Source organism: Schistocerca piceifrons, chromosome X (assembly GCF_021461385.2).
Source record: "Schistocerca piceifrons isolate TAMUIC-IGC-003096 chromosome X, iqSchPice1.1, whole genome shotgun sequence".
Taxonomy (NCBI): domain Eukaryota; kingdom Metazoa; phylum Arthropoda; class Insecta; order Orthoptera; family Acrididae; genus Schistocerca; species Schistocerca piceifrons.
In genome coordinates this window covers 593,404,579-593,426,465 of record NC_060149.1, presented here as the reverse complement: position 1 = coordinate 593,426,465, position 21,887 = coordinate 593,404,579, and the positions used below count along the sequence as shown (strand labels likewise).

Genomic DNA, 21,887 nt, shown 5'->3' with positions numbered 1-21,887 from the left:
AGATCTATCTTACAGCTTCTAGTGCACTTGTAGACCAGAATTAGCAAAGTAAACAATGCTATTCTGACGTCAAAAACTCATCTGATATAAAGATCAACCAGACATTAAAGTGACCCTATGCTAGTGTGTTAACTCCATCTTGCAGCTGAAAACGTTGTCATCTCCTGTTGCTACACAGTGGAAACGTGGGAGAAAACTGTATTTTTTTCATTTCATCTGCACTATGTTATAATGATGTTGCCTCATTGAAGTAAGCATTACAGAGAAGGAGGGGGGGGGGCCGGCCGAAGTGGCCGCGCGGTTCTGGCGCTGCAGTCTGGAACCGCGAGACCGCTACGGTCGCAGGTTCGAATCCTGCCTCGGGCATGGATGTGTGTGATGTCCTTAGGTTAGTTAGGTTTAACTAGTTCTAAGTTCTAGGGGACTAATGACCTCAGCAGTTGAGTCCCATAGTGCTCAGAGCCATTTGAACCATTTGAAGGAGGGGGGTTAGTCATCGTCACAATGTACACTCCTGGAAATTGAAATAAGAACACCGTGAATTCATTGTCCCAGGAAGGGGAAACTTTATTGACACATTCCTGGGGTCAGATACATCACATGATCACACTGACAGAACCACAGGCACATAGACACAGGCAACAGAGCATGCACAATGTCGGCACTAGTACAGTGTATATCCACCTTTCGCAGCAATGCAGGCTGCTATTCTCCCATGGAGACGATCGTAGAGATGCTGGATGTAGTCCTGTGGAACGGCTTGCCATGCCATTTCCACCTGGCGCCTCAGTTGGACCAGCGTTCGTGCTGGACGTGCAGACCGCGTGAGACGACGCTTCATCCAGTCCCAAACATGCTCAATGGGGGACAGATCCGGAGATCTTGCTGGCCAGGGTAGTTGACTTACACCTTCTAGAGCACGTTGGGTGGCACGGGATACATGCGGACGTGCATTGTCCTGTTGGAACAGCAAGTTCCCTTGCCGGTCTAGGAATGGTAGATCGATGGGTTCGATGACGGTTTGGATGTACCGTGCACTATTCAGTGTCCCCTCGACGATCACCAGTGGTGTACGGCCAGTGTAGGAGATCGCTCCCCACACCATGATGCCGGGTGTTGGCCCTGTGTGCCTCGGTCGTATGCAGTCCTGATTGTGGCGCTCACCTGCACGGCGCCAAACACGCATACGACCATCATTGGCACCAAGGCAGAAGCGACTCTCATCGCTGAAGACGACACGTCTCCATTCGTCCCTCCATTCACGCCTGTCGCGACACCACTGGAGGCGGGCTGCACGATATTGGGGCGTGAGCGGAAGACGGCCTAACGGTGTGCGGGACCGTAGCCCAGCTTCATGGAGACGGTTGCGAATGGTCCTCGCCGATACCCCAGGAGCAACAGTGTCCCTAATTTGCTGGGAAGTGGCGGTGCGGTCCCCTACGGCACTGCGTAGGATCCTACGGTCTTGGCGTGCATCCGTGCGTCGCTGCGGTCCGGTCCCAGGTCGACGGGCACGTGCACCTTCCACCGACCACTGGCGACAACATCGATGTACTGTGGAGACCTCACGCCCCACGTGTTGAGCAATTCGGCGGTACGTCCACCCGGCCTCCCGCATGCCCACTATACGCCCTCGCTCAAAGTCCGTCAACTGCACATACGGTTCAAGTCCACGCTGTCGCGGCATGCTACCAGTGTTAAAGACTGCGATGGAGCTCCGTATGCCACGGAAAACTGGCTGACACTGACGGCGGCGGTGCACAAATGCTGCGCAGCTAGCGCCATTCGACGGCCAACACCGCGGTTCCTGGTGTGTCCGCTGTGCCGTGCGTGTGATCATTGCTTGTATAGCCCTCTCGCAGTGTCCGGAGCAAGTATGGTGGGTCTGACACACCGATGTCAATGTGTTCTTTTTTCCATTTCCAGGAGTGTATTTACAATTGCAAACAGACCTCTGCAGCCGAATGGCTAGCATAACTGCCCTTGTGTTGGAATCACCCAGGCTCGATTTATGGCACCTCCTCAGATATCTCTGGGGTAGGTCTTCAATGGGGTTTCCACACAGCCTCTTGTAGCCAAATGAGGAGAATGTAATAGTGACCCCGAAGTCAATGTATTTACCCAGACGTAATAATAGAAACGACATGCTGCTTTGACTGAATAACATATTGCACAGTAGTTTGTACATCACACATTGCCTTTCATCACCAAAGGTTAACCTATAGCAGAAGACAGTTTTCTATGAGCATTATGCATCAAGATTGGTCTTGAGAACATACATTATTGCTCGTACACCGATAAATTCTGTAATGAGTTGACCATTCAGTTCGGTTTTCGTTAATCCAACCTTCTTTTTATTCAACAGCGGGATATGGTATCTGTTACTTACAGGCATATCTGAAGTCTCGAACGACGTATGGACATCAGAGCTGATATCCTCGTAAATATTTGTAGTTTTAATAGGAAAAATTGTTTCTGTTCCTGTGTTAGATGGCTTTATATGATTTGCTGGAAACCTGTTAGCATACACCAGTACAATACTGATTCTCTTAAGAATCGAACTATCGTGTTAAAACAGGTTCAGACATATGTATGTTTTACAAATGAGTTAATGTGTTAAAGATTTGACTTTAAGATGTAAGCGAGATAGAGTTTAGGAAAAATTTGAAATTATGTTTGAAGTCTGTTGGAAGTTGCTAAATTTCTTCATTATGCAACACTAGATGAGTATATTCTCGGTAATTTGGCATTCATTTTAAGCAAATCTAGTTTTTCACATATCTAAACGTTTTATCTTCTGACCTATGTGTCATACAGACACATTCAGCATTATATGTGGATACTGCCAGCAAACTGAGTTATGAATAGAGTCTGTAGTAAAGGAGTAATAAATTAAAACATCGTGCCTAATTCTGAAGTCTGACTGCATGAAGAATGAAAATGCAGTATGTGGTAAACTTTATCTTTCATCATTTTGTGGAGGATGTCAGGGAGGAAAACTTTTGTAAGGGTTTGAAATTACGTGTAAAGTTTGTTGCAGCTCACTAAGTGCTCTCATCCCAAATGTTGAAAGAATACAGCCAGGGTATTTACAAGCCTTCAGTTATCCTGCCTCTTATTGTGTTGATCTTTTAAAGTAAGAGTATACCTCTTCATGAGTATGTTATGAAATAATTTTAAATTTTTAAATTCGGTCAGTCATTGCGTGAAATATTGAAAATAATTTTTTTGCCCTGGAAGCTGTGAGTAGGAAACATTCAACAGGTAATGGGTTGCCGGCCTCAGTGGCAGAGCGGTTCTAGGCGCTTCAGTTCGGAACCGCGCTGCTGCTACGGTCGCAGGTACGAATCCTGCCTCGGGCATGGACGTGTGTGATGTCGTTAGGTTAGTTAGGTTTAAGTAGTTCTAAGTCTAGGTGACTGATGACCTCAGATGTTAAGTCCCATAGGACTTAGAGCCATTTGACCCATTTTGAGGTAGTGTGTTCCAGGGTAGCGTTTTATTAATATAGATCCATAATGAAGGTCTGTCAGGAAGTGTCAGGTTTTGGGTGATGTCAATTAATGGAGTGTGACGGCTACTAGGAGATGTGACAGCTGCTATGAATGTCAGGCACGGGGGAAAACTATATTCCATTTATTTCCTCCATAATATATTACACCGTTGTTCCCTCATTAAAGTAAGAATCATAGAGAAACAGTGGAAATTTAAAGGGGTAATATGGATAGGGAAAGATGGTCAACTTACAGTGGGGAGAATGTGGTCAATGGAGAAAGATGGTCAGTTTACAGGGTTGAGAATGATGGTTACTTAACACAGTGGAAAGTGTGGTCACTGTACAGGGTGGAGAATGATGATAATTTGAGAATGATGGTAAGTTTACATTGTGACCAATGTCATCCTACATACAATTGGATGGGATAGGTATAGTACGTTTACAGGAGTGGCTACGGTTACCCTATAAGCTAAAAATCCTTAATAAACAACTCTGTGATGCATAGTAGGGTTTCGTTTGATATAACACGTTCTGGGGAATCCCCTCCCCCAAACACTTCCTGATTTACAGTAGATAAGCAATTCCCCACCACTTGCTGACTCTGCTTGCCAATTGTTCCGAATGTCACCTATTTGCCCGTTTCCCATTTACTGTTTGCCGTTTTTCCATTTATAACAGAATAAATGTGTGAGACAGAGTTAAACCATTCCCTATTAAAGAAATTACTCCTTTAAGTTCAATTTGAGTGTTATTTATACACGAAAGGAAACAGAAAATGGAAGAGATCGAAGCGAAAAAACCAAAACTGGAGTACATGATGAAAAGATTGCCATAAGGTAAGCATACATACTGTTGTTGGAAAAAGAAGACACCATTTCTGATAGCAAATTGCTTGAAACGAAGTGAATGGAAAAATCTGGATACAATTGGGAAATACAAGATACCAACATTTACTATAAATAGCGATGGAAAGTGAACACATGTTGCAGCGTTCACAGAAATAAATGGATCCAAAGACTTTTATTAAATTAAGAGATACTTTAAAAACCTGTTTATAAACATCCATTCCCAATTGCATCTGTTGAAGAAGGATGGTTACATTGTATCCAAATATGCTGGGCATTCCATTGTGCATCCAACACAGCTGTTTGCTGAGTTTAAAACTAATGGAATAACTGCATTAACAACTGTATATTTGCTAAAACTGAAGCTTTAAATCTCTGTACAGAAATTCCGCAAGAATGTGGAGGAGAAGAGTTGGTAACATACACTCGAGAAGACGTGGAATGCTTGAACAACAGTGGAACAAGAGATGTAAAAGACAACATTAAAATTGTCAAATGGATTCAGCTAGAATAACTGCAAGGAGGAATGGAGCAAATTATAAGTTAAAAATTAAGATGGATTTTATTAAAACTATGCCACACTTAGGGATGCAGCTGTAGTCTGTGAGTAAACGCATATGCTAAATAATAAAATTTTCCTAAAAGACTATTTGTTTTCTTCTTAGTTACTCTGTCCACCTCTGTAGCGGAATAGTGAATGTGACAGACCCTCCTGTGGGGGACCTGGATTCGATTCACATTACTGCTAGGGATTTTCCTTTGATGGGTGCGCTGGACCCGTGTACTCACCCTTATGAAGCCAGTTAAGGGGCTACGTGATTGAGAGATGGCAGTTACGTGGTCTAAACGTCGACAATGGCCGGAAGTGTGGTGTGCTGACCCCATGCCCGTCCATACTGCATCTGCTAATAAATGACTGGAAAAGGCATGGTAGTCAGTCGACTATCATATCGTCATCAGGGTCTGGAGGTGGAGCTTCCTTCTTTTTCTTTATTCGTTACCCAGAAAGTTTTTTAAAAAGCCTCCTATTTACGATAATCTACATGTGTCTTTTGTATGACAGAAGTTGGTAATTGTGTGATTTTGAAAAGTAGTTGAAACTAGGTAGCTGAAAGTATAATGACCCTCGTTTCTTGGCTGTATGGGCCAGATCCTTGGTGATCAAACTAAGACGTAGTAAGAAGATGAGGAATACAACTCCACATTTGCAGAGGTTTTAATTGACAACAAACAGCATTTGCATTTTGATTATACTGCTATACTAAATGCATTCCAAGGTGTATGGATGAATGATGAAGAGCTTTTTGTGAACGCAAGATACTGAGAATGTTTACATTGCTAATTCTCATCGACAAACGCACTTTAAACTCATAGTGTGAGCAGTAGTTCACATGTTTGTTTGACAACCATTTTTTTTGTATTTTGATGAATTTAATGTGTGGTGTAAAGATCGAACTAAGGTCGTCTACTAACTTATATTTAAGTTTCATAGTACCCATAAGCAAGCTACAAGTATTTTAGGAAGCGATAAAGTGGTAAACAATAGTGTAATAATTAATTTAAACATCGCAATTTTTGCGTTTGTAGTATATTTTTCAGGCACTTTAAATATTGAATTAACGTTGCGACAATTGACAAGCATCGCAGAACTATTTAAATGTGGAAAATAATTAATTTAAGGCTCCATTCTGCCTTACAGCAAGCATAGTTCATAGACTAAAGTACAAACGCTACCATCAGTTGGTGATGACAAGCAACAGGAGAATAAAGCAGCAGTTAATTTTCTTATTTGTTATGTTATGGAATATTATTTAAAGTTAAACTTTTCTTTTACAACTACATATTTCTAATGCAGTGCATAAAAATGTTGGTTGTAACTATTTGTGGAGAGTATACGTTATAACTGTTCTCGTATTCCATAGTGAGTGCTGTATAGTTTCCAATGAAATTTAGAGAAGTAAGATGAAATTTATTGGCGAAAAGGTACAGTATTTGACGTAAACAGTTTTTTGTAGTGACAAATGAAAATATAGTTGGCTATATTTCTTTTAACATGGTGCCATCTTATGCAGTTTAGTTGGAGGTTACATTTTTCTTAAGGTTGATGTGAGTGTGTGTGTGTGTGTGTGTGTGTGTGTGTGTGTGTGTTTTCAGATGGTTCAAATGGCTATGAGCAATATGGGACTTAACATCTGAGGTCATCAGTCCCCTAGAGCTTAGATCTACTTAAACCTAAATAACCTAAGGGCATCACACACATCCATGCCCGAGGCAGGATTCGAACCTGCGACCGTAGCGGTCGCGCGGTTCCAGACTGAAGCGCCTAGAACCGCTCGGCGACGGTGGCCGGCTGTGTGTGTGTGTGTGTGTGTGTGTGTGTGTGTGTGTGTGTGTGTGTGTGTGTGTGCGCGCGCGCGCTTCTTGCTGACATATTTTAGATGCGGATATATTGCAAGTCGCAAGCTTTATGTAATTCTTTGTTCATGTCATTCAAATACTTTTGTGTATGGTGCAAAATTCAGGTAATTTGAATATTTTTGAGCCCTACCAAGCTTGTGGCCCTGGGACTGAGATGTGATTAGTTAAGAGGGGACACGAGTGGAAGGGGATGGGAGAGGTTTAGGATTTCAAACAATACATGGCCTATTTCCACCATCTTGGATTTTTTGTTTATTGAAATTAATTTTTTTTTAATTTTTGGAATGTTTAAAATTTTCTGCCGTCTTGAATTCTTGAATTTCCTGTCTACGTACCTAGCACTTTTGAACTTCCTGCTATCTTCCACTTTGTTGACACCATGTATTCAAAGTCACTGACCCTGTGTGTAGGCCACCCAAACTCACACTTGCACTTATCGAGGTCATTTAAGTGCAAACTGGCCTACATAATACTGGCAGAAGATAATGGCAGTGTATAAGCTACCATTTATTCCTCTGCCCAACTCCAGTGGTAACAATGCTAATTTTTGTCTAAAAGTTATATTTGGTGGTTTGCATACAAAGTGTTAAGGTGTATAAATACAGGCGTTGTGATCATTGTTGCGTTAATATCTACCCACTTTAGGGTGTTAGTTGTTTTTTCTTTGGATCTAAGAGTTTTCCCATATGCATGTCACATAATATACTACCTGATGTATTCTGCACGGTTGTAATTGCGCCACTAAACGGACTACGCCTGTCAGTAAAGGTTCATCGTTTTGCGTCCACACATTCACACTTCAGCACCTGACCTACTGCCTAGGGGAAAATAAGTATTAACGGCTTGCTCTTGCCACACATGCTTGGAGGGAATAACCAACCTAAAAATCCCAGCCTTGGTACAAAATTTCATTAATAGCTTCAGTCTGCATATATATCATAGATGTTTGTGGCTTGAAAAAGTATGTGGGACCATCTCGTTTCATTTGATTAGAGCACCCGTGCCTGTGTTTCAGGCAGAATCCTTCGTTTCGTTTGATGATGAGGTGTTATTCCAGTGTTGTTGGAGAGCCTCTGCAATGACGTTCGAGTTAATGGGGAATACCAAAGTGGGCTGAGGCGTGAATGAGAGCTTGGATTGAGTAGGGAGGCGTGCTAGGATAGCCCGTCCAGTTGTGCAGTGCCACTGCCTAGTTAGCAGGAGATCCAGATTTTAATCTCGGCCTTGGTACAAAATTTCATTCTTCGCTTTTCTGCAAATATAAACGTCACTAATGGCAATAAACAGACACGATCACTGTAGTAAAAAAAAAAAAATGGCTCTGAGCACTATGGGACTTAACATCTATGGTCAGCAGTCCCCTAGAACTTAGAACTACTTAAACCTAACTAACCTAAGGACATCACACAACACCCAGCCATCACGAGGCAGAGAAAATCCCTGACCCCGCCGGGAATCGAACCCGGGAACCCGGGCGTGGGAAGCGAGAACGCTACCGCACGACCACGAGATGCGGGCACTGTAGTACAGAGGGCAGGTAAAACAATTCAGAATATTTACATATTCAATCAACTAGGTGGATGTAGTAGTGTCATATCTCAAGGAGGAACTTGAAACATTTATCTTTGAGCAGATGCATGTAGAGAAACTGTTGTTCAAGTTTAGAAGACTAGTTGACCATGCACAGGATATTGTACCTAGTAGAACGGTTCGTTACAGAGAGGCCCCTCCATGGTATATGTCAACTGTAAAAACTTCTAAAGAAATAGCGACTTGTACATAATAGGTATTAAACGAAGTATTAAGCGTGTAGAGAGATGCCGAACGAAACGCGTTTAGGCTGTTAAGAGGAAAATCAGTGAATGCTTCAGTGACGATCGTAACACAATCTTATTGAAAAATCTTTTACAAAACCTTAAGAAATTCTGGTCATTGATCAGCAGCACAAAAGTTAGTGTCCAGACACTCATCAATGACACAGGAACTGAAACTGAGGACAGTAAAGCCAGACCAGAAATACTCGACTCGGGTTTCAACTGTTCTATTACTACCAGATACAGAGGTACTGCCCTAATTTTCATCTCACACCACTGCTATTATGAGTGACATAGATAACAGTGTAAGTAACGTTGCAAAGAGACGAAAATCGTTAAAGCTAAATAAACCTCCAGTGCACGATGGGACCCCTCTCAGATTCTATACAGACTTTGCAACTGAGTTAGCTTTCATTTAATCACAATATACAGCGACCCCTTGAACATAAAACTATGCCCAGGAGTTTGAAGTAAGCACAGGTCATATCTGTCTACAAGAAGGGCAGGAGAAGTGATCATCAGGACTACCGTCCAGCCTCATTCACGTACATCTTTTGTGTAATACTCGAACATATTCTGAACTCAGTCGTAATGAAGTATCTCTAACAGGATGACCTCCTGTCTGGAAGCCAGCATAGATTCCGAAAACGTAGATCGTGAGAAACCCAACGTGTGCTTTTCTCTCATGACATACTGAAAGCCATAGATCAAGGCAAACAGGCGACTGCAGTACTTGACTGCCGAAAAGCATTTGACTCGATTGATATCAACTTCAATTAACAAAAATATGATTATATGGGTTACCAAACAAAATCTATGATTGAGGTATTCCTTGGAAGCGAGTATGCAGCGTATTAGTTTGGATGGAGAGCTTTCGACAGAAGTAGAAGTAATTGCAGGTGTGCCTCAGGGAAGTGTGTTAGCACTCGTGTTGTTAATGTTATATGTATACATACATCAAAAAAAGTTTTGCATCACCCCAGTTCCCAGAAGTCCTGAAGATAGACGTTGATTGTGGATATTGTATCACAGACACAGTTCCTTTGACTGTTCAGAGATGTCACTAAACCCGCCCAAAGATGTAAACAACCATGCATGAGCAGCGCCTATTCGTCGGAGGGGGTCCGACAGCCGATCATTTCCAGTCATTCCACCAGGAAAGAGGTACACGGCTCGCGTTGTCTGTAGTTCAACCATGTCTAGACGGTCAATACCGCGGTTCGATCGCGTCCGCATTGTTCCTTTGTGCCAGGAAGGGCTCTCGACAAGGGAAGTGTCCAGGCGTCTCGGAGTGAACCAAAGCGATGATGTTCGGACATGGAGGAGGCTGAACGCTTTATACACACTGTTCAGCGAGTGCAGCAAGTTGGAGGTTCCCTGCGGCTGTACGATACGTTAATGCCATCCTACGACCGATAGTGAAACCATATCGGCAGCATATTGGCGAGGCATTCGTCTTCACGGGCGACAATTCGCGCCCCCATCGTGCACATCTTGTGAATGACTCCCTTCAGGATAAAGACATCGCTCTACTAGAGTGGCCAGCATGTTGCCCAGACATGAACCCTATCGAACATGCCTGGGACAGACTGAAACGAGCTGTTTATGGACGACGTGACCCACCAACCACCCTGAGGGATCTACGCGAAATCGCCACTGAGGAGTGGGACAATCTGGACCAACAGTGCGTTGATGAAATTGTGGATAGTATGCCACGACGAATACAGGCATGCATCAATGTAAGAGGACGTGCTACTGTGTATTAGGGGTATCGGTGTGTACAGCTATCTGGACCACCACCTCTGAAGGTCTCACTGTATGGTGGTACAATATGCAATGTGAGGTTTTCATGAGCAGTAAAAGTGCGGAAATGATGTTTATGTTGATCTCTATTCCAATTTTCTGTACAGGTTCCGGAACCGAGGTGATGCAAAACTTTTTTGACGTGTATATTAATGAGCTGACAGACAATATTAACAGTAATATCAGACTTTTTGCACATGATGCTGTTATCTGTAATGAAATACTATCTGAAAAAAACTGCACAAATGTACAGTCAAATCTTGATTAGATTTCAAAGTGGTGAAAAGATTGAAAAATTTCACAAAGTGAAACTGAGTACTTAACAATACGGAATAAAGAAGTATCATATGTTTACAATGTCAGTGAGCTCATACAAATACCGGCGTGTAACAGTTTCAAGAGATATGAAATTTAATGATCACACAGGCTCAGTCATAAGTGAAAAAGCTGGCAAACTTCGATTCCATGGCAGGGTCCTGACATTAAGCACTCAATATACAACGGGCTCTGTTTAGAAATCACATATTACAATACTGTTCGTGTGCGAGGACTCTGCACTAAATAGAACTGGTAGGCGGATACTGAATGTATACAAAGAATAAGCACAGGTCTACTTGAAACCAGGGAAGGCATCGTTTAAATGTTGACAAACCTGCACTGGCAGACATTTAAAGACTGACACTAATGATCCCACTAAAAATCTGGAGCTACTCATCAGCTCCCTACATATCCTTCCGGTAAGAATCGAGAAGACAAGGTTAGACCAGTTACAACACGCAAAGAGGCACTGAAGCACTCATCATTCCCGTGCTCCATACGTTATTTGAACAACTAGAAACCCTAAAAATGTATAAATTATTTACACACTCACTCGTGGAGCACATGTGTTCCGAAGCAATAGTTGATAAAAGGAAAAATGAAAATTGAATTCCGTCTTTTGGAGTTGTTTCATAGAACAATAAACATTAGCGCTGTCCCTGCTCTTAACAGTTAAAATATTTAATCGCTCGATAACGAAAAGAAAGGAAGAACGAATAGGGTTTAACGTCCCATCGACATCGACGTCGTCAGAGACGGGGAGGAAAATTGTCCCCGTCCTTTCAAGGGAACCATCCGGGCTTTCGCCCGAAGCAGTATAGGAGTGTCATGGAAAATCTTAAATCTAAATGGCCGAACGCGGAGATGAACCGTCATCCTCCTGCATACGAGTCCATCGTGCTGATCACTGCGCCACCTCGCCGCTGGGTCACTCGACAATGTCAATGCTACTACTTTTATTCGATGCCCATGGAATTCTACATTCTACTCAATAGAGCCATATGCTAACTCTAGCAGCAAGTTTTCGAACGGCACCGGACTAGAAAAGTATGCATTATCATGCTCAGAAGTATCCGAACAACCTGTATTGCGTTCCACCTGATTTACTTGCAGCCAACCGAACGTAACCGTCTTGGAGGTCTTCTAATCACTTTCCAGTACAGTTGTTTGACTACATACAATGATTACCTCAAATACCCACTAGAGAACGCTGTTCTGCATGGCAATAACTCCAGATGTAAACGAATACCACGATAGTACTTAATATCAGGATACACCTTGTTAGAGATGAAACAGTCCTTAATGCTTGTAAACTCAAATTTATTACTATGAGAGACATTTCTAAAATGTTACCACTCTCTTTAGCATATGAGACAACCAATTCCCGTAACTCAACCACATAAATCATTCCGTAATCCTTTCCCGAAACTAATTTTTTTGCGAATAAGAGATTTTTTTCAAGAACATCTAGACTCCCATAGCTCGATGATAATTCAAAGTATTCCTATTCTAGAAAGGGTTTTCCAACCACCTACCAACCGTAGTTTGCATAAGGCGGTTAATGACCTACGAAGTTAGAAAAACCACGATAACCAGCATCAAGATCTCTATGCAGACTTCACCATCAACAACTTATCACTAGTAATTTCTCTTTACTCAAGATGGCACGTGTATCTACGAGCAGTTCGAAAGTCACCTATTGCCCTTGTTGTGTAACTCTAAGTGACACTAAAAATGTAGCTATGTAAACGCTTGAGTTTTAAAAGACGTAACAAGCTGTTTTGTTCTGGATATGGAGTCAAACCCAGTGTCTATAGACAATGCAACATAAGCGAAGCTTTCGTGCCTTGCCTACATTCGAACACGGGATTGATTTTCATTGTTGAGTAAAACAGACGTCTTATACCTAATTTGTAGACAGTATCAGTTAGCAAATCTGAAGCTGAAACTACGTGGTGAAAATCTTTGTACTGGACCGGGACTCGTATCCGGCAACTATTTCCCCTGTTAACAAACAACGTAAGATGTTAAATATGGTTTCATTCACAAGTAACAAACTTTAGATGAAGTGACCTAATTAGATGATGATTAAATCAAGACCCTACGCTGTCGACAGGCATTGATATAGAGCAAAGTGGACAGTTGAAAATGTGTGCCCCGATTGGGACTCGAACCCGGGATCTCCTGCTTAGATGGCAGACGCTCTATCCATCTGAGCCACCGAAGGCACACAGAGGATAGTGCGACTGCAGGGATTTTTCGCTTATACGCTCCCCGTGAGACCGACATTTCCAATTAATGTCCACTACATTCGTAGTGCCCCTGCCCGTTACACTAATTATTCGCGGCAGACAATCTTATCGAATCCCGTAAGAGTTCGGGCAATACGGGTGCATCCGCACAGAAGAAGAAGGTCAATGGTCGGTTAGCCTTAACTACATGAAGATGGTATCTGTTCTTTCGGACACGTCACGTGACGTCCGTCACGACCAAACACAACGAACAAAATGCAAAAAAAAAAAAAAAAAAAAAAAAAAAGATGGATATAGCGTCTGCCATGTAAGCAGAAGATCCAGGATTCGAGTCCCGGTCGGAGCACACATTTTCAACTGTCCCCGATATGTATATCAATGCCTGTCGACAGTGTATGGTCATGATTTAATTATTATTTCATTCTAGAGCGCTGCATGGTTACCGGTGGTATCTGTTCTTTCGGACATGTCCAAAAGAACAGATACCATCTTCATAAAGTGACCTAATGTTTTATTTTGGACGGATATTCGAAACCAGCCCCTAATCGGATTGCTAACTAAGCACACTCATATGTTAGGTATCGAATATTTTCAGCAGTAGGGATATATCTGAACCTGAAATGAAGAGATGAATGGATAACTTTTGCCTTCTTGGGGTTCTAAACCGGCCTCTATCGCCGTTGCTTTGTAGCGAAACTCATGTTAAATATGGGTTTCTTTCGCCAGTAGCGAGATGTGTGCATGTTTGAACTAGAAAAAACATGACCAAGAGTTCAGTGTTGACTGGGAATCGAACCCCGCACGTATTGCCGTTGAGTAGACACAAAGAGACCTTGGCAATGGAATTCTTTTTCGCCAGCAGAAAGAACTGGCATGTATGAACTTGAAGTGATATCACGAGAAGTTCTGTGTCTTATTAGGAGCTGAAACCGTCCCATATCATTACTATTGGCAAAGAATGAAGAGATGTTAAAATTCAAAATCGTGTTCCATAGCAGTTTGGTGTGCCCATGTTACAGCTTGAAAGGACATGATGAAAATCTTTGTGCTGGACCAGGATTAGTACTCTAACGCACGCCTTACGTGGAACCATTAAGGTGTTTGGAATATTGAGCAGCCAAAGAATTTATGGAACTCTATCGTCACGGAGGGATCAAATCCTGCGAAAGGGAAGATTCGAGTTCGAATTCCTGTCCCGAACCAATACACTCAGCATCTCACGTTCAAATAAACGAGAGACTAATTGAGCAGTGATATTACATGGCGTTTGGTTCATTAAATAAACTAATGTTAAAAGTGCAAGAAAGGTTAGTGGTGGCAGAATTTCTACATGCTTACACTTACGTCTCCGTCGTGGCCCAACCTAACCTCTAGTCGGCAGCGACGAGATATCATGTTAATGTCAATTTTGAACAACGATGCAATCTTACGTTGTTGACGTGGTGTTACCAGAAGTGAATAGGATATGTTTCTGTCTATTATAAACCATCAGCTAAGTGGGAATCGGACACAGCCCTATACAAACGTACCATCAGTCCGCCAACCTACCATGTGATCTGGTAACGACCTTGTTGTAAAACAGATGCGCCACAGTGGATGAAAATTCTGAGTCCCTGACTCTCAGGAGTGGACTTGAGTTTGTAGTAAATGAAATAAAATCACATAACGGCTATCTACATAAAAGCCGACATTATAAGATGCAAAAGTTTTTACAGAAATTGTTACCTTCCGCTTCAGTTAGTCTGCTACACTATCCGTTCGTAGTAAACGTCACACAGTGTGAACCTGATTTTTGCGTAATTTAGTAAACCACATCTCATCTGTTTGTTAACAGTATCTGTTGGACGGTCAGAAATATCTTATTTCGGTTTCTAACCTGCCAGTAAGATCAAAACCTTAGCAAAGAGCTCTTGGCTGCCTGATCGGAACAATTTCTACTCCACTGGGCAATGTCTAGACGGCGACAGGTCATGTGATAGTGATGCCACAAACTTTGAGCCTATGACCTACAGCAGATGTTTCTGCACTGACACTGGCAAGCATAAGATTATTTAATATTGTAGGGTGGTTTTCTGCGTGAAATATTTTCGACAAACTGAGTGTACACTAAGCAGCAAAAACAACGTTGTAACTAGTGCTCACGCAGCATATGACGTGAGGAATACTAAGTATGTAATCTATAACTGTGGGCAAACGTTATCCGGAAAAAGGAGGTTGGTGCACTAGTTCAAGGGGATTTTGTTTCGCGTGTTGATGTGCAGGTTGATATGAGCGTATTTATCAATCGTAATTTTTTTTTCGAGGTTGCAGTGTTTTTCTTGAGTTACCGTCTCGAACGTTACATATTTGAAGATTGTGAGTAGCACTCTTTACGTTTCAGAAAACGGAGCGTTAAACGGAAAAAGCTTAACTTTGGTGATATTTTGTTCTCTTTGGATTTGATAGTGGTGCAAAAACAGTGCCTTATGTAGGGTGAGTGCTATCGAAGAAATCACATCATGGCCCTAGTTCTGTCACTTAAGAGATAAAATGCTGATCTCCTGCACGGCTTGAACCTATAACAAACACAGCCACCGTTTTACAGCACAATGATGTTTCCGCAGACCTAGTGACCAACTGCAGCAGTCCGTCCTTCCTCATTATCGTAGTGAAGAAGACAGATAATTCGCAATGAAAAAGATGAAAGTAGTTATATTTCCTGCGTGAAATGACCCTAATGGAATATAAACATGAATTGGATAGTTATATGAAAAATCGTAAGTGAAATTCGTTCACATTATTTAACTGAAATACCGAGAAAGTATCAGATGAATTTAGCAGGATAATTCTGTGTCACCCAAGGAAGCAACTAGACTATCACAGGGTCGCCAGACATATTATACACTACTGGCCATTAAAATTGCTACACCAAGAAGAAATTCAAATGATAAACGGGTATTCATTGGGCAAAGATATTATACTAGAATTGACATGTGATTACATTTTCACGCAATTTGTGTGCATAGATCGTGAGAAATCAGTACCCAGAACAACCACCTCTGGCCGCAAATAACGCATTGACACGCCTGGGCATTGAGTCAAACAGAGCTTGAATGGCGTGTACAGGTACAGCTGCCCATGCAGCCTCAACACGATACCACAGTTCATCAGGAGTAGTGACTGGCGTATTGTGACGAGCCAGTTGCTCGGCCACCATTGACCAGACGCTTTCAATTGGTGAGAGATCTGGAGAATGTGCTGGCCAGGACAGCAGTCGAACATTTTCTGTATCCAGAAAGGCCCGTACAGGACCGACAACATGCAGTCGTGCATTATCCTGGTGAAATGTAGGGTTTCGCAGGGATCGAATGAAGGGTAGAGCTACGGGTCGTAACACATCTGAAATGTAACGTCCACTGCTCAAAGTGCCGTCAATGCGAACAAGAGGTGACCGAGACGTGTAACCAATGGCACCCCATAACATCACGCCGGCTGATACGCCAGTATGGCGATGACGAATACACGCTTCCAATGTGCGTTCACCGCGATGTCGCCAAACATCATGATGCTGTAAACAGAACCTCGATTTTAATGGCCAGTAGTGTACAATGTTCCCAAGTCCCAATCATTTTCGCAGCAGAAAGGAATACGTTTCCACAGCCATGTGTTTCTTCAGCGGCCCTGCAATCCAGGAGGGAAGGTCGCCCTTTAAAAGAAGCGGACACAGCTACCATATACCTCAGATACAAAAGGTTAAGCAGATGTGTATAATTCAAGCGGAACAGAGTAAATTAACATCAGGGAAAGATTAATTTCAGGGCCCTCCCCATCATAGCTATCATTATTTTATTTTTGTTTTAGTCTCTAGATTATCAGGATATTCACATGAGAATTATCGAGGACTAATTGTTAGAATAGACTGCTACGACAAGTGTAAATGAGAAAATAACTAATCATTCTAATGGAAGGCTCAATGACAGCAAGTCGTTAAATGAAAAAACATTTCAAAGTTAGCCTGGAGTGGCGTTTACACACAACGACCCACAGCAGATCTCGGGATTCGAATCCGATGATGTAGATGGGAAGATAGTGCTGGAATGTGGCGTGACTATCCAGTTGCTGATTCATTAGGTCAACTAATCAGTATTCTTTAACAGCGCTAACTGTCAACCAGATTCTAACTCAAATTTAATTGAACGTATTACTCAACAAACTGTGAAGCACCTTTGTATCTCACACACAGCACAGTCCCATCACCGCCTAGTTAATTGCAGCAATGTGCTGTTTTGTACACCTGTCTATACACAATTTAATTTCTTCGTAGCAAACAGTCACCTCATTTTGGAAGTGATAAACAAGAGCAACAGACTATCACACCATCATACACCTCAGACACCACCACTGTTCCGCCTATCCCCAACCTCTATAGTGGGTTTCTCATAAATAATGATCTTACACCCAGAAAAATACCTTAAGATCCTGTTGTCTTTCCGCACTTGAAATAAATTTAGCAATTCCGTATGGATCTCAAATGTTTGTCTTATGAAACTGATATGCTACCGAAAACAATAAACACGTCCTGTGTCCCTGTGTGCGTTAGGACCTCTATTCTCCCCTCGACGAGGAGATTCAGCGAACTCAAATCTACCTCTGAATTTGTTAATAATCTGCGCATTTTCGCCAATCAGCGCCTAACATAAAGTTTTATTGGCATCCATAAGCCTTCACTCCTAAAAGCACCATACTTCAAAACTCAATTACCTCTGTCACTGCGAATATTAGAGCAGTTCACCTGACATTACAGGAAACCCTCACATAAACTAGATAACGGGTGCCAAAATTGCTATCGTATAATTAATGGTTGTACACAAATGGATGCACCCAGCTCGCGTACCCTCGGCTTCTAGCTGGATAACTTCACTGAAGATCTCGCATCTCGTTCCGTTGTTAAGAGAAATCAGTTTTCATCTACGAATTATGAACGGACCAGGAAGAATTTATTCTCCATAAACTCGTTTCTGTAGGATTGCAGATGAACTTTTACAAAGTAACTCGGTACTTCCAAAGAAATCCACTATTGTTACTCACCAAATAATCTGCATCATTGTCTCCAAGCGACTGTTTTCAGTATCATATATTACACGGGTAATTATTAGTCGGTAACTCTGGGGTTTTGACCCAAAAGCAGTAAATAATTATTTCAACCTTTTCATACTTCTTTACAAATGCATCAGAATCACACTGCCATGAAACATTTTCTGTCAATTTCAGTTAATTCAACGGAGGCAACAGATGAAACAACAGAAAACAATTCTAGGCTAATCAGGACCTCGCATTCGTGACTTTCTGGTAATTTTAGCGCATTTACTCATTATACGTATAGTTGGGTACCATGGTCCGACGTGAAATGTTTTGTTGTCACAAAATGGTTGTAGATTTGTACCAAAGGTACCCGCCCCTGTGATCAAACTTTTCTGACTGGATGTTGCCCTTTTACTCTAAAAATTAAATAAATAACAAAGGTATAATTAAACAAGGGACTGAACAAGTAGATGTATAGAGTAATATGATGACAACCTCAGAGTGATCTGAATACTGGAATTGCAGCGAATAGTGTCGAATAATCAAAGAGTGGGACAGTGTTGGCTGAGAAACTCCAGTCATTGGGTCGCGAGAGAAGCCACGGCTTCTGGAAAGTTCGAAGGCTGATGGATGGATACAAAATGTGTCCTAAGCGAAAATACTGCTAAGTTTGCAGCAGTAGACACCCCTTCTTTCTGGTTGGGTGGACGAGTTCAGAACGACATTAAATGTAGAGGCAGAGTAGGACCTGATAATGTTACAGGTTATAATACACTGCCGGAAAAAAATTAGTACACCTGGAAATAATATATCGATTTTCATCTAACGACGGCATATGCCGCCTGGGGGATAGTAGACGTACTGAGAATGGAATCATCGTCGTCCGTCAACAGATAGCGTAGTCGCATAGCTACTAGAGCACCATCTGTGTCTACTCTTTAATAGAGAATGCTCACAGCCAGAAAGCTCAGTGTGGTGCAGACGAGTGGAGCAAGCAGGCCACCGTACCACAGAAACGCACTCGTGCTTCCTACAGCCAAATGAGAAATTTTGGAAGGGGTCAAATTGTGGCCTTCTGAGTGGCGGGATGGTCGTTCGCAGAATGGCTACATAATTTGGGCGTGCTGCGTCAGTTGTGCACCAGTGGTCACGTGAACATTCTCATACTCGTAGACGAGGTTCTGGACGTCCGCGCCGTCAGGATCGTCGTACTGTAATGGCTGCAGTGGCAGATCGTACAGATAACACAACACACATGAGATGGCTTGTCGGCCCAGACATGTCAATACGAACGGTTACTAGCAGCAGGACTAGGGGCAGGCACACCTCTAGCCCGTCTTCCACTCATGCCACAGCATCAACGTGCACGACTCGACTGGTGCCGTCAGAGAGTCACTTGGAAGATGGAATGGCGCGGCGTGGTCTTTAACGATGTAAGCAGATATTGCGTGCGCGCAAGTGACGGTCGTTTGCGCGTATGGCGCTGTGTGAGAGCGCTGTCTCGTAGATTGCATTAGTACAAGACTCACAGGCCCCGCACCACGGTCTGGGGTTCACCTTTGGTGTTTCTGGGGGGGACGCTAACCAGCGCTCGGTACGTGCAGAATATTGTTAAACCCGTTCTTGCAACAGGAAGATGATGTGTGTGTTGCTGGCCGGGGTGAACGAGCGGTTCTAGACGCTATAATCTGGAACCGCGCGACCGCAACGGTCGCAGGTTCGAATCCTGCCTCGGGCATGGATGTTTGTGATGTCCTTAGGTTAGTTAGGTTTAAGTAGTTCCAAGTTCTGATGACCTCAGAAGTTAAGTCCAATAGTGCTCAGAGCCATTTGAACCATTTTTGATGTGTGTGTTCCAACAGGATAATGCTCGTCCACATATTGCCGATGTAACTCAACGTGCGCTGCAAGACATGCAGTAACTTCCCTGGCCAGCAAGATCTTCGGACTTGCCTCCAATCGAGCTGTGTGGGATATGATGGGATGAGAAGTGAGTAGTGCGACTCGTCAACCAACAGCTCTCACAGAACTACGTGAACATGTCGAGCAGGTGTGGAATAACGTATCCGAGGACAGTAGTCGCCATCTGTACGATCGACTGGGATGCCAGAGTCAGCACATGTATTGCCGCCAATGGAGGCTACACCACGTGCTAGTGGGGGTGTTTCAGCATGGGTCGATACATGGTACCTCAGAACAGCTTGTGCTATTGATCTGAAAATATAATAATTTCATGTACTCCATATCCACAGATGCAACAAGAAATCTTGACTGAATTGTAAACCTTTAAAAGGGTGTACTAAATTTTTTTTCCGGTGGTGTAATCAGAAGAGAGATCAAGTTCTGGTAGATATTGCTCTGCAAAGGTCTCACTTTGACCTATAGAAGGGAAGTATTTTAATCTAAAAAACAGTAACAGTTCTGAAAAGTGGCGGTGTGAAGTCATTGTTGCCCTGGTGAGGCAGCAGTGAGAAGGATGCGGTACTGTGCGAGAAGAACACGTCTGGAGTCTGGAGCGGGGAGACCTATTGACAGGCGGTTCCGCAGTTATGTCCAAATACGCTTTTTCTTTGAATATTTTACATAAATAATGTATTTGTAAGTCAAGTCGCATAGGAAGTGATTTTGTTTGGTGATTATAAGTATTTTTGATTGGTGGTAAACTCGCAGACTCAGATACTGTCAAACAATGTGCAAAGCCAACGCCGTTATTATAACGCATGTAGGTAAGTTGGTTGTCTTTACTGTTCCGATGTGTACTGCTTCAGAGTTGTGAATTTACCGTCAGTGATGACCATTTGGTTGTGACAGGGAGAAATTTTATTTCTTTTGTGTTCGTAGAGAAAGTGCCAGCATTTCGTAAACTATCCTGGCTGTGTGTCAGCAAGACCCGCTTGGCAGGTGCAGTTTTCAAGCAGAGCAGAATTATGGGACGTTATTTATGTGCGCTCTGGTGCGAGTAATTTTATCCCGCGTACCGGTAGTGTCGGGCTGAGCAGCAATAGTTGCGTTGTACAGCGCACTGTGAATTCTGATCAAAGCAGCTGGAAAACTTTGTGCAGGTTTTGTAACGAATTTACACCTATGAAACTGGACGTCACTGGGCCTCGACAATATATTAAACTTTTACAGGAATAGTCTGTGATTTATTTACGGCCGGAACAACATCGCCCAGAGTATTAATTTAGTAATACATTCGTTCTCAGAATGCATATGCTGGTGTGCAACGTGCTGTAAGCTGTCCTGTAGGTAAGCCAGGTAAATCTGACAGGTGAGGATGGTGCGGTTGGACTTCAAAGTTGCAGAACCAGAAAAGCTAGGTCAGCTAAGCCCTAGGTCCACGCACCCCCGTTAGACTACAGAATCCTGATACAGATGGTTTACATGTTGTACGTGGATGTTTAAAGTTTGAACCGTCGTTATTTTCTCTCATAGGATGCCGACGTATTTTATTTGTGATGACACGGAAAGGTAACAATTCAAACTCACATAAAACAAGAGAGGGGAGACCGAATATGTTATAATCTTTCCAATTCACCATTCAAAAAATAGTGGAAATAAACGATATAAAATTTCCTAAGAACTAATAAATAACAATAACAATAATAAAATCGTAGTAATAATTAAAGAAGTTGAGCGTATTCCATAATTAAGCTGATGATTATCAAAGTTGCCAATTGAATCTATACAAAACCTGCAGTATGAACTCAGAGATTTTCTTAAGACTACGTTGCTGAATTTCATTCTGGTCCTTTTCAGTTGTATTAGAGAAAGGGGAAAACAAATGACCTCAGCGATACTGGGCCCAGTGGCGACAGCTGAATTCGCATCAGCAAACGAGCGCGATATCACAGGGTTAGCGAGGTGCCGACACCAGCAA

At 42.6% G+C, this 21,887-nt stretch overlaps 1 pseudogene; it reads right to left on the bottom strand.

The window, feature by feature from the left end:
* Positions 1-21,887, bottom strand: part of LOC124722541 — a 180,398-nt pseudogene that overhangs the window by 56,396 nt on the left and 102,115 nt on the right.